This window comes from Pelobates fuscus, chromosome 4 (assembly GCF_036172605.1).
Source record: "Pelobates fuscus isolate aPelFus1 chromosome 4, aPelFus1.pri, whole genome shotgun sequence".
Lineage (NCBI taxonomy): Eukaryota > Metazoa > Chordata > Amphibia > Anura > Pelobatidae > Pelobates > Pelobates fuscus.
The window spans coordinates 241,134,323-241,146,498 of NC_086320.1; the positions used below are offsets into that span (position 1 = coordinate 241,134,323).

Sequence of the window (12,176 nt, forward strand, 5' to 3'; positions counted from 1 at the left end):
ACGTGTATACTAATGTAATATTTTATGTAATTATATGTATTTATCTATATATATATTTGCGGTTATTTGCATTTTATATATAGATATATATATATATAGAATGTCATTCTAAGTGTATTTTGTTACCAATATATATATATTAATAACAAAATACAGTTAGAATGAAATTACATATGGATATATAATTTATATGAAATTTTGTTTCAATATTTATTTATTAATTATTATTTTATTTATTTATTATTGTAATTATACGTATTTATATATATATATATATATATATAATATATATACATATATTATGTATATATATATATATATATACACACAAATATTTATTTTATTTTATAACATGTTTAATATCTTTTTTTTTTTTACACCTCCTGATATTTTAGACAGTCCCCCTGCTGGCAGATCCACAGTCAGCTATAGGGGGCCATGTGATCGCTCTTTGAGAGCGATCACATGGCCCCCGGGGGCCGGATTTGCCGTGGGGGGGCTGCCTGGGCTGTGAGGCAGTCCTCCCGAAGCGGAGCGCCGGGAAGGTAAGTATCCCGGGCACTCCAGGGCTTAAAGCCGTTACGGCGTGCTATGCCGTCGCAACGGCTTTAAAGCCCACTAAATGCGTGACGGCATAGCACGTCGTAACGGCGGGAAGGGGTTAAATCACTTTGTTTCTGTTTATGCAGCCCTAGCCACACCTCCCCTGGCTATGATTGACAGAGCCTGCATGAAAAAAAAACTGGTTTCACTTTCAAACAGATGTAATTTACCTTAAATAATTGTATCTCAATCTCTAAATTGAACTTTAATCACATACAGGAGGCTCTTGCAAAGTCTAGCAAGCTGTTAACACAGCAGGGGATAGGAAAATCTTAATTAAACAGAACTTGCAATAAAGAAAGCCTAAATAGGGCTCTCTTTACAGTAAGTGTTTATGGAAGGCTGTGCAAGTCACATGCAGGGAGGTGTGACTAGGGTTCATAAACAAAGATATTTAACTCCTAAATGGCAGAGGATTGAGCAGTGAGGCTGCAGGGGCATGTTCTAAACACCAAAACTGCTTCATTAAGCTAAAGTTGTTCAGGTGACTATCGTGTCCCTTTAAGATTTTTTTTTTAAAAAATGTGTTGTTCCGCCTGACATTTTAGCTGTAAATATAATACTGTTTTTACTGCAATAAAATGCACATATTTTGTATTCAGCAAAGTCTCACGAGTACAACAGTACCCCCCATTAACAGATTTTACTGTGTTTTGGAAAGTTACAGGGTCAAATCTAGCACATTCCCTTTTTCATTTTTTTTAAATAAAAATTTGCCAGATTAGTAATGTTACCTTTGAGACCGTGTGGTAGCCCAGGAATGAGAATTACCCCCAAGATGGCATACCATTTGCAAAAGTACAGAACCCAAGTTATTGCAAGTAGGGTATGTCTAGTCTTTTTTAGTAGCCACTTAGTCACAAACACCGGCCAAAGTAAGCGTTCATATTTGTTTTTGTGTGAAAAAAGCAAAAAAATTATATTTGGCCACTGTTTGTGACTAAGTGGCTACTAAAAATGACTGGACATATTACTGCAAATTACATAAAAATGGACTGTTATACTTGGGAATCTTCACTGAACACAAACATAAGTGTTTCAAAACAGTAAAACATATTACAACAATATTATCGGCAGTAAAAGTGCCGTTCATGGGTGAAAAATGCAAAAAACTTCACTTTTACTGAAAATAACATTGTTTTAATACAATTTATAATTTTGAATCACTAATATTTGTGTTCAGCAAAGTCTCCGGAGTAAAACAGTACCCCCCATGTACAGGTTTTATGGTGTCTTGGAAAGTTACAGGGTTAAATATAGTGCTTGCAAATGGGTTCTGGGTAGAGCCTCTCACCGCCACTTGGCAGTAGCAGGGCCTCACCTAGCACAAATTCCACAGCTACGTTTTTCGCTTCGGCACTAGTATTACAGTCCAGTTCTTCTAAAAAATACACCCCCTCATATCCCTCCCGCGTCCCTTACTCCCCTTCTAATATCTCATTCACTAAATCATTTTTAGAATGTCCCAAGAACCAATCCCAATCGAAGAGTTGCCAGAAGAGATCCCGTTTACGCCCACCAGACCGGAGTCTCCAGGCGAATCTCTCACCCCCTCAACTCCCACGTCCTTGAGAGCATGGACTATTCCTAAAATTACTGCCGAGCTTATCCTCAGGGGAATCCCCTTTCCAGCTACAGCTAGAAAGGCAGAACTTTACAGACTGCTCACCTACCAAGCCCCTGAGCCTAGGCCAAGCACTAGCTCTCAAGGACAGCCGCCAAGCACTGGCACGGCCACCCAGGATACCCTGGCAGCAATCTTGGCCAACTTGCAGACTCATAATAGCAGGCTAACTAAGGTGGAGAGCGCCATCGCCTCCCACGGTAATACCCCGGGCCTCCCAGTCTCCACCCTGGCTGTCCCTGCTGTACCACCATGCCCCCCCATACTCCCTTCTCCAGCACCTGTCACAGCTATAACACCTTTGGAGTCACCAGCTCACTCCGTCCCAGATTCCATCAGGAAAGAAATCTTAGACGGGAAGGACGTGTGTCTGGTGGCCCTGCTCATAGCTTCCCAGGACATACTGGAGAACAAGGCATATAATTACGGGGACATATCAGTGGTGCTTAAGACGAGAGACCCCAGGCTTAACAAAAAACTATCCATCCCCCAGTTCGTGATAGCCTTCGGGATATAACGTGACATCATCTGCACGGTGTATCCCCACAGAAGAGAGGAGTTAGACCTCTACCTCCACAAGGTAGATCTAGGCATCAAGTACGGGGGCTCCTCTTTCTACGACTATCATAAGTCAGTATCAGCGAAGGCGGCGACCCATCTGAAACAGTTTAATGTCAGAATTTCGCTGGTCTCAGGCCCCCGTCTTGCGCCATATGTAACTCCACATCCCATACCGCGGACTTATGTCCTTCCGAAGCAGATCCTACCACCTCCACTCCCACCCCTCATCCCACTTTCACCCCTCACAACAAACCAGCGGGTGGTCTACGTGACAAGCTGGGTAGGCCCATCTCCTTTTTGGGCAAAGCGCAGGTGTGCAATAATTTCAACGCAGGCTCCTGCAGTTTCAGCGCCTGTAGATTATTGCACATCTGCTCCATATGCTTCAGGGCACATACCAAGACCATGTGCCTGGCCAGGTTGTCCCCAAACAAATGACTAACCAACATTAATGTCGACAACCTGTTTTTTTTTACCTAAGGTCACACCCTAGCAGGCACTTGGTGGAATATCTGACCACTGGGTTCACACAGGGTTTTCTCACAGGTATAGTAGCCATCTCCACAGGCACACTGGAATGTCCCAATCTTTTGTCAGCATGTCAAGATCCAGTTTCCACAGACACTGTCCTTTCCTCTGAAATTACCAACGGTTTCATGATCGGCCCTTTCACCTCCTTACCTTCCTCCTGGCGCACTAACCCCATTGGTATTGCAGTACACGAATATTCTAATAAAAAATGGCTAATTATTGATTTATCGGCACCGCACTCCTCTTTTGTTCCCAGCATAAATGCACTCATATCTGCAGACGAATTCTCACTTCAGTACGTAACTATTGACGACGCCATACAGTCCATCATCTCTTCTGGTAGTCGCCCCTGGCTCAGCAAAACGGACACCACAAATGCGTTTAAATTACTACCCATACACCCCTCACTTAAATGGCGAGGAAAGTACTACTTCTCCACACGACTCACTTTCGGCTCTCGAAGCAGCCCCAAACTTTTCGATATTTTCAACGAGACACTATGCTGGCTGCTTCTGAACGTCCTCAGGTGTCACTCCGTTATCCATTACTTAGACGACTTCTTACTGATAGAGCCAGGGGCACAAACACCCACCGCTATCAGCAGTACTACAGCACTTTTCCACACTTGGTGTACCATTATCCCCATCATGGCAGCAACCGTCCAAGTTTCACTTAGTTTGTTTTCACATCCCGGGTATCCACAACACGGCCGCTGATGCTCTTTCTCGCTCTCATTCCAGGTATTCTCCCAGGCACTCCCTACGGCTCACCACCAGCCATCCAGGACACCACGATTTCACGAACTAATCCTGGATTGAGCACTCTAATGCATCACGCTAGGACTCTCACTCACCAAGCACTACCACCTAACACAGCTATCTCTTATAAAAGGGCACTTACCATATTTAACAAATTCACTGCAGAATTCGGTTTACAAGGCGACTTTTCTACACAAACCATGGTGGATTTCTGCCACTTACATCTTAAACTTTCTCACAACACCATTAAACTTTACCTCACCGGGGTTCAGCACCATAGCCTCACCAATTTTCCTAACAACACCCCCTTCTTGTCATCATATCCCATTAAAAAGGTATTGAAAGGTATATTAAAGGTTTCAGTTCCACTCACCATCACAAGACTACCTATAGATGGGCCTATCTTCAGATCACTTAGCAATCTCCTTTCGATCCCAACACAAACCTGGTGATCAAATCGGCTATTTATCTTGCTTTCTACGGTTTTCTCAGACACAGAGTTCACTGTTGTTTGTCAAGTAGATATCCCGCACAGCCTAAAAACATCACACCTCACAAAGGTGGAGGATCACTACCTACTTACAATCCCATCAACTAAAACCAATCATTCACAACACCCCACTGTAATTCCTTTCTTCCCTACCGATAATGCCTGGTGTCTGGTCAAGGCGCTAGACCACCTAAAAAAAAAGCGTATTAACCAGACACACACTCTTTGCTTTCCAAAATCTTCTAATCATTTATTCAAGATGCTCTATATTTATACTATACTTGTCACGAACATTGGTTACAAAAGGTTACAAAAAGGTTACACGAGATACATAAAAGAGGGAGTAGTTTCTGCTGTTACGTTCAATATTCAATAATCTATTCTTACAAAATATCACATGTACATTGTGGTTAAGCGTATCCTGTTACATACAAACTGTTATAGCTTGTGACTATGTTTTGTAAGCGGTTCTGCAAAAAGAGCTTGCTAATACATTTACAAAATAATTCAATTTATACAATACTGACAGATTAATGTTTAATATTCCTTCATTTTCCCCTCTTTGAGCAATATATTGCTCATACCCTATTTAAGGAGTCCTGGTCAGACAACTAGCCATCTGCCATGGTATATTCAGGATTGCTAGCCAATCCTGCAGGTCTTTCATTATGTCTTCGGCCACTATTCCCATAGCATAGGACTAGGCATCTAACCAGTACCATAAACTTATAGATATGTATCAGCATGTTTACCATTGCTTCGGTTATGTGTATACATTTGGAGATATTCATCATAGCAAGCTGGGGATTTTACAGGAACAGTGTTGCGTGTATGTTTGTAAATGCAGAATACAATAATCTTGAAAATAGCATAAACAAGTAAAGCAAGGACCAGAACCATAACAATAATTATTACAATATTCTTTAGCCAGTCTAGGATACTGTCAAACTTAAACATATCTGCCCATGGGTGATCAATACCTGAATTCCTCTTCATTTCTATGGACAGGTCTTCCAATTTCTTTATAGCTAGGGTTACTTTACCATTAGGGCCAGTGTTCTCTGGAATATAGGTACAACAAACACCGGAGTCAAGTAATTTACAGACTCCTCCCTTTTCTGCTAAAATCATATCAAGGGCCATTCTATTCTGGAAAGTCATTTGTGAGGTAGCCTGTAATTGTTCAGCAAGACCTTGTAATGCATCTCGTGTATAATTTACAAATCTTTGCTGATTATAATATATATAATTAATCCAGTTAACATTCTTGTTAGCTGTTATAATGGGAAATATTGATTCAAATCCTGCTGCCACCTCGTCTCTAGCTTTAAATTCATTAGGGACCCCTCTTGGAATACCAATGGCATCTAGATAGATATGTGGGTCGAAACTACCTTGTGGGGATTCCCTTTTCCTTCTTGTGGAATCAGTTACAACCTTAATTTCAGGAAAAGAGTTGCCAAATATATGGAGGGCATGATTATTTTGGCTGGGGCACATTCTCCTCTCCAGGGGGTGGGGAGTCTAGAATGTTTTTTTATATCTCCACATATCCAATAAACATCTCCAACAGATTGTGTTTGATTCACTAAGGTAATATTACTGTAGGCGGAGCAGAATCCTGAAGAAAAGTTATCAAATTGTTTACCCACCTTACCATCATTATTTCCCTGAAAACAAGTATAATTACCAGGGTATACTGAGACAGCATCATTTAATTTAAACTTGGGTTCACCAATAGGGTGATCCCTCTTTCATTCTGCACATCCTGTAGTATTAACAGTAGTACCTGTAAACAAGCTTAGGAAACATTCCCAGTACTCATCAGGGACATGTAAGGGTACGGCTCCTAGATGCGGTCTGGCACTACCACATACATAACAGTTTGACCTGTTATTGGAATGGGCATTATATCTCATCCATTCTAGCCATAGATTTGGATCTGTATACCCTGTTTCTAGCGCTATGGTATTTTCAAACGTGGGATCTGCTATGGCCATCATATCACCAAGGGTTTGAATGTGGGGCTTTAGAGGATTAACAAGGGTTTGTCTAGAGGTTAGGCTCTCCCATTCTGAGGAGTTCCACATATCCTTTAACTGGAATTTTCCTCGATTACCTCCAATACCTCCTCTTAAAAAGGTACTGAGAATATAAATACCTTGATCTCCAGGACTGGGGTTTTCAATATAACCCCAATCTGTCCTGGTGTTTCATCCAACTGAGCCCCAATAATCACAATTGTTACCCCTCTTTGAGCAAGAAATTGCTCATATTAGAGAAATTTCCACATTATGGCATTCCCAAGCAATCATGTGGTCTACAAGAAACAGAAACTCAGCAGAAAAAAAGACACTTAATACTTTTGCAGACAGATATATAGAAAATGGATGTTTAAGACAGAATGGAACTTGGGCTTATAGCAAATATATTATTGCACAACCAGGACCTTGCATCCTATATCTTTTAACCATTTCCCTTTTCCAAAAGTCCAGTCAAAACCAGTCATATCCTCACGCAGTTCCTCAAAACATGGGAATCCATCCTTGACACACTCAACATATATCAAAAACACACATAGTACATCCATCCCTGGGTCAGCTAACACTTCCTCTCTCTCTGGCTAACTCTACAAAAATAAAAATAGTTCAATAGTTCAGCATAGTTCAGAAAAATAGAATAAGTCTTTCACAGAGTATAAAGAAATCAGTTTAGGCACCAGACATTTTGTTCCATAAAAATGGCTAAGGGTAGCAATATGGCTGACAACAAGACAATGTCAGCTTCCACATAGTTCTTCTTTTGTTTGCTGGATTTTCACCACAATGCTCTGTGCAACACCCCAATGGTTGAAAGGGTTATTACAGAACCACCTGTATTAGACAGCACTTCACCTTCAGGACTTTCCAGGTTCTTGCGTGCAAAGTTTATGTCCTCATAAATAAGTATCTCAGTTTCTTCGGCCTATTAGAATGACCAAACAGATGTAATTGCAAAATACTTATTTCATGGTCAGCCAGAGAGATTGGTGTGTAGTCCCAGAAATCAGGCGGCACAAACACTCCAGGATGGTCTCTACAATCATACAAACACAAGGATCAATACAACATTAATAAATTAATTACCTAGGCTAAACCTTAAATTAGAGATTAAGGTTAAACCCTTAATTTGTGTAACATGTACTTCTCTTATATTTGCTTATATTTTATGCAATCTGTCTTCTATGAAGTTTTACATAATACCCCTTTGGAATGCCTTTGTACGGATAAGAGAAGCACTCACTCTATATAAATGCTTGTTAGGATGAATATTAAAACACTAACATATACATATGGGGATAATTCCCAATAAAACTCTGTTCCTAAACTGGAACCTTGATTTGATACTCAAAATTAATTACTTTAATAATCCTGAATAATTCAATACTCTTGGATTAACACCTAAAACTATATAAAATATTATATTATCTTGGGTGTGGGTATAGGTTGGAAGTTATGGTTGGTATTGAGGAATCTTTGGGGGGTGGGTTTGGGCACTCATTTTTCCAGTGACCCTGCTATCCACAATTAGAACAGTGTGTTCCACCAATGCTGAAGTTGTTACCTCTACAAAAGTTAGACCCTTTGACCAAATCCTCTACCTCTGCCTTTATTCCATATGCAGGATGGGATTACCTAACTCACACCCCCTCTTTGTGTACCACACAGATATAATATTAATAAGCTTTTAAAGGTTTAATGGATAGTTAAATTGTGTATAAAGCCAGGTTGTCTAGGGGTATATATATATATCGACAATGAACGCATAGCCTTCATATAGGGCTTGCAATACTGACAGTCTGTAATGCAGACATGCAGTTAGGTACTTTTCCATTGTTATAATATATTGAAAACACTAAGACCTTGCAAATTTTTAAAACGCATATTGCTTCCTGTACCTCGTGCCGTGCAAGGATGTAGTTGGGACATACCGTATTTATCGGCGTATAACACGCCCCGGCGTATAACACGCACCTCATTTTCAGAAGGAAATTCCAGGAAATTTCCACCCCTCCCATAGTTCCCCCCCCCCCTCATCCCATAGTGTTCCCCCCCTTTCCATAGTATTCTCCCCCCTCCCATAGTATTCTCCCCCCCCATAGTATTCTCCCCCCCTCCCATAGTATTCTCCCCACCTCCCATAGTATTCTCCCCACCTCCCATAGTATTCTTCCCCTCCCTCCCATAGTATTCTTCCCCTCCCTCCCATAGTATTCTTCCCCTCCCTCCCATAGTATTCTCCACCCCCTCCCATAGTGTCCCCTAGTGCACTTTCCCTCTTGTCCCATATTTACTTACCTGTCTTGAAGCGTGGGCCGGCTTCACAGCGCGCACCGCGGTACTGGAACTTAAATTTCAGGTTCCGGTTTCCGGCGGGACTGAAAGGAAGTGTGCACACAGTAGTAGAAACCTTTGTCCATGATCTCTGATTCAGGCTATATACCAAAATTTAAAACAACACATATAATGTGAGACATAGAAGACACAAAACATATGCAGTAGGCATCTGTAGCAATAAAAAAGTTAGTTTACAGCACAAAATGAAGCATGTGTGGGACCACTGAAAATGTAAATGTTGCTCTCAAACAAAAATCACATTTACAGTATGGATCCTTTGCAACAAACACACAGGGCAGGGAAGATGTGCTGATTGGTGTTCTATACAATTAATCCCATATGGGGAATTAACTTTCAAATACTAATGAAATGACTTTTTGTCTCAGTATAAAATACTGAGCTCATCATGCAAATACACTATCCCACTCTCATAGAAAATGTAGTGGGCTTATGGTATTAAAGTAACAATCATACCAGGCACACAGATCCCATGTGGAATAATCTACAATAAAACAGAGTAATACGCTTATACTTCTATGTGACATAAAGAATAAAGCAAAACGAGTTTAACTATTTCATATCCTTACAGTCAGCACTAATGATTATAAACCTTATCTAAGCATAAAATACATATGAACAAGAAAAGTTAACTACTTCATATTTTTACATAGTTATTTCCCATTCCTAGGACAAATCTTTCAAACACTTAGTCACACACACAATCACCACCAGATTTAACGAATGACAATTAGAGGGTGGACAAGGTGAACCTATTTATCTGTGTACACTTTTTCTTTATCCTAGTATATTCACTTATATACTAAATCCTGTATCTATATCACTCATAGACACTTTAATCTAATCCTGTCTAGTTCCCTTACTAGACTTATCTAAATATATATATATCCTGTCTAGTTCCCTTACTAGACTATTTACCGGGACCTTATTTAAACCGAGTCACATAAAACACATATACTAAATAACCTTTCCTAAAATGTTGTAGACTTACAAAACCATGGGGATCATAGATTCAGGGTGTCAAGATAGACACAAGGAATTACTACTCACCGCAATGGCTTGGCTACAATCCCACTTACTGACACCAAGCGGAAAGGTAAATCTGCTACTCTGGTGACTCGGTCCCTCTGGTCACTATTCTCCAACCCTTGATTGTCAGCTGAATATTTAGGGAAGACTTATGGAAGCGTACTAACCAGACACACACTCTTTGCTTTCCAAAATCTTCTAATCATTCAAGATGCTCTATATTTATACTATACTTGTCACGAACATTGGTTACAAAAGGTTACAAAAAAGTTACACGAGATACATATAAGAGGAAGTAGTTTCTGCTGTTACGTTCAATATTCAATAATCTATTCTTACAATATGTACATTGTGGTTAAGCGTATCCTGTTACATACAAACTGTTATAGCTTGTGACTTCCTTTCAGTTATGTTTTGTAAGCGGTTCTGCAAAAAGAGCTTGCTAATACATTTACAAAATAATTCAATTTATACAATACTGACAGATTAATGTTTAATATTCCTTCACCGCCCCCCCCCCCCTTCAATAAATGCTCCCGTGATGTGGCATCTATTAACCCGTGAGTGATAGCTATTCACCAAAACGGGGGACATGGGGTCCCCCTTGGCCCCCACCCATGAGCGGCAGGTAAGGGTCCGTAAATGAGGGGGGTCGGACCTATTGTCCCACCCCCAGCCCTCACCCATGAGTGGCGGGTGAGAGTCCTAAAAGACAATAGAGGGGAGAATTAAATAAAAAAAACTCCCCTATTGTGGGGCACCTATTCAAATAGCGGCACCCACCCATTAGCGGCGGCCTGCGGGTGGCGGCCCTAAATGGCAATAAGGCGGACCTATTATTCCCCCTCGGTGTGTGTGTGTATATATAATATATATATAGATATAGATATAGATCTAGATATATATAAAATATCTTTCAAATTCTTTGCACTCCAGGCTCCAAAATGTCTTTGCTGGGTGCTAAAAGCCCAGGGCTCAATATTCAATAGATACAAATAGATATAGGCTAGCACTCACGGTCTTGAAGTTTAAAAATGTCCTTCCTTCATTGAAAAATCATAAAAAAATGCAGATCGATGTTTCAGTCCCGGTCCGGGACTTTCCTCAGGATCATAGTCTATATTAGGGATTGACCGATTATCAGTCTGGCCGATATTTGGTATTTTCGGCAATATCGGTATCTGCCTATAGAGATGCCGATATTGCCAATAATACATACCAGGACCGTCGGGCCCATTGCAAGCCCGACGGTCCTGGGGAGGCCCGCAGCAAGCTCTTACTTACCTTCCCTTCAGTTCCCCTGTCTAAATCTTGCAAGTACTGCGGCCGTCAGAGCGTTGCCACGGGTTACCATAGCTGCACGCTGGCCGCAAGGGTTAGACAGGGGAGCTGAGTGGAGCTGCTGGGAAGGTAAGTAAGAGCTTGCTGGGCCCCCACTGCACAGTCCATGCCACGGGACCACCAGGGAATGCCATATGCCCCCTCCCTGGCCAAGTAACAAGCAGGGAGTGGGGGGGGGACTAAAAAAAAATATATAAAAAAAAATGTAATCTAAGAAATGCCCCCCATCCCAAATTACATACCTACAGAAACACACACACACACACACACACTACACAAACACACTGCATTATATACACACACCCTGCGTTCATTATATACACACGCTACACAAACACACACACTCTGCATTCATTATATACACACTACACAAATACACACTGCATCCACTACATATGGCATATATATTTTGTGCATTTACCTTTAGAAATAGTTTATTTTTTCAAAATGGTAAATGTACAGAATATCGGTAAGTTATCGGCTATCTGCCTGAAAGTTTACAGAATATCGGTATCGGCTCTAAAAAAAATCAATATTGGTCGATCCCTAGTCTATATCTAATTAATATATATATATATATATATATATATATTATATTACAAATAGATATGGACTTTGATCCTGAGGAGAGTCCCGGACCGGGACTGAAATGTTGATCTGCATATTTTAATGATTTTTCAATAAAGGAAGGACATTTTCAAAACTACAAGACCGTGAGTGTTAGCCTATATCTATTTGTATCTAGTCTCTCTCTTTCTCTCTTCCCCCAAAAGCAGTTAGGGCCTCACCTGTCAAAGCCAACTTATTTTGAATATCTTTAATCCTCACCCAGAGGCCAACACCCC

The 12,176-nt window shown here is 40.7% G+C and overlaps 1 protein-coding gene across 1 annotated transcript in view; it reads left to right on the forward strand.

The window, feature by feature from the left end:
• Window positions 1-12,176, forward strand: part of LIMD1 (LIM domain containing 1) — a 331,045-nt gene that overhangs the window by 28,234 nt on the left and 290,635 nt on the right. The gene's annotated exons all lie outside the window — the stretch shown is intronic.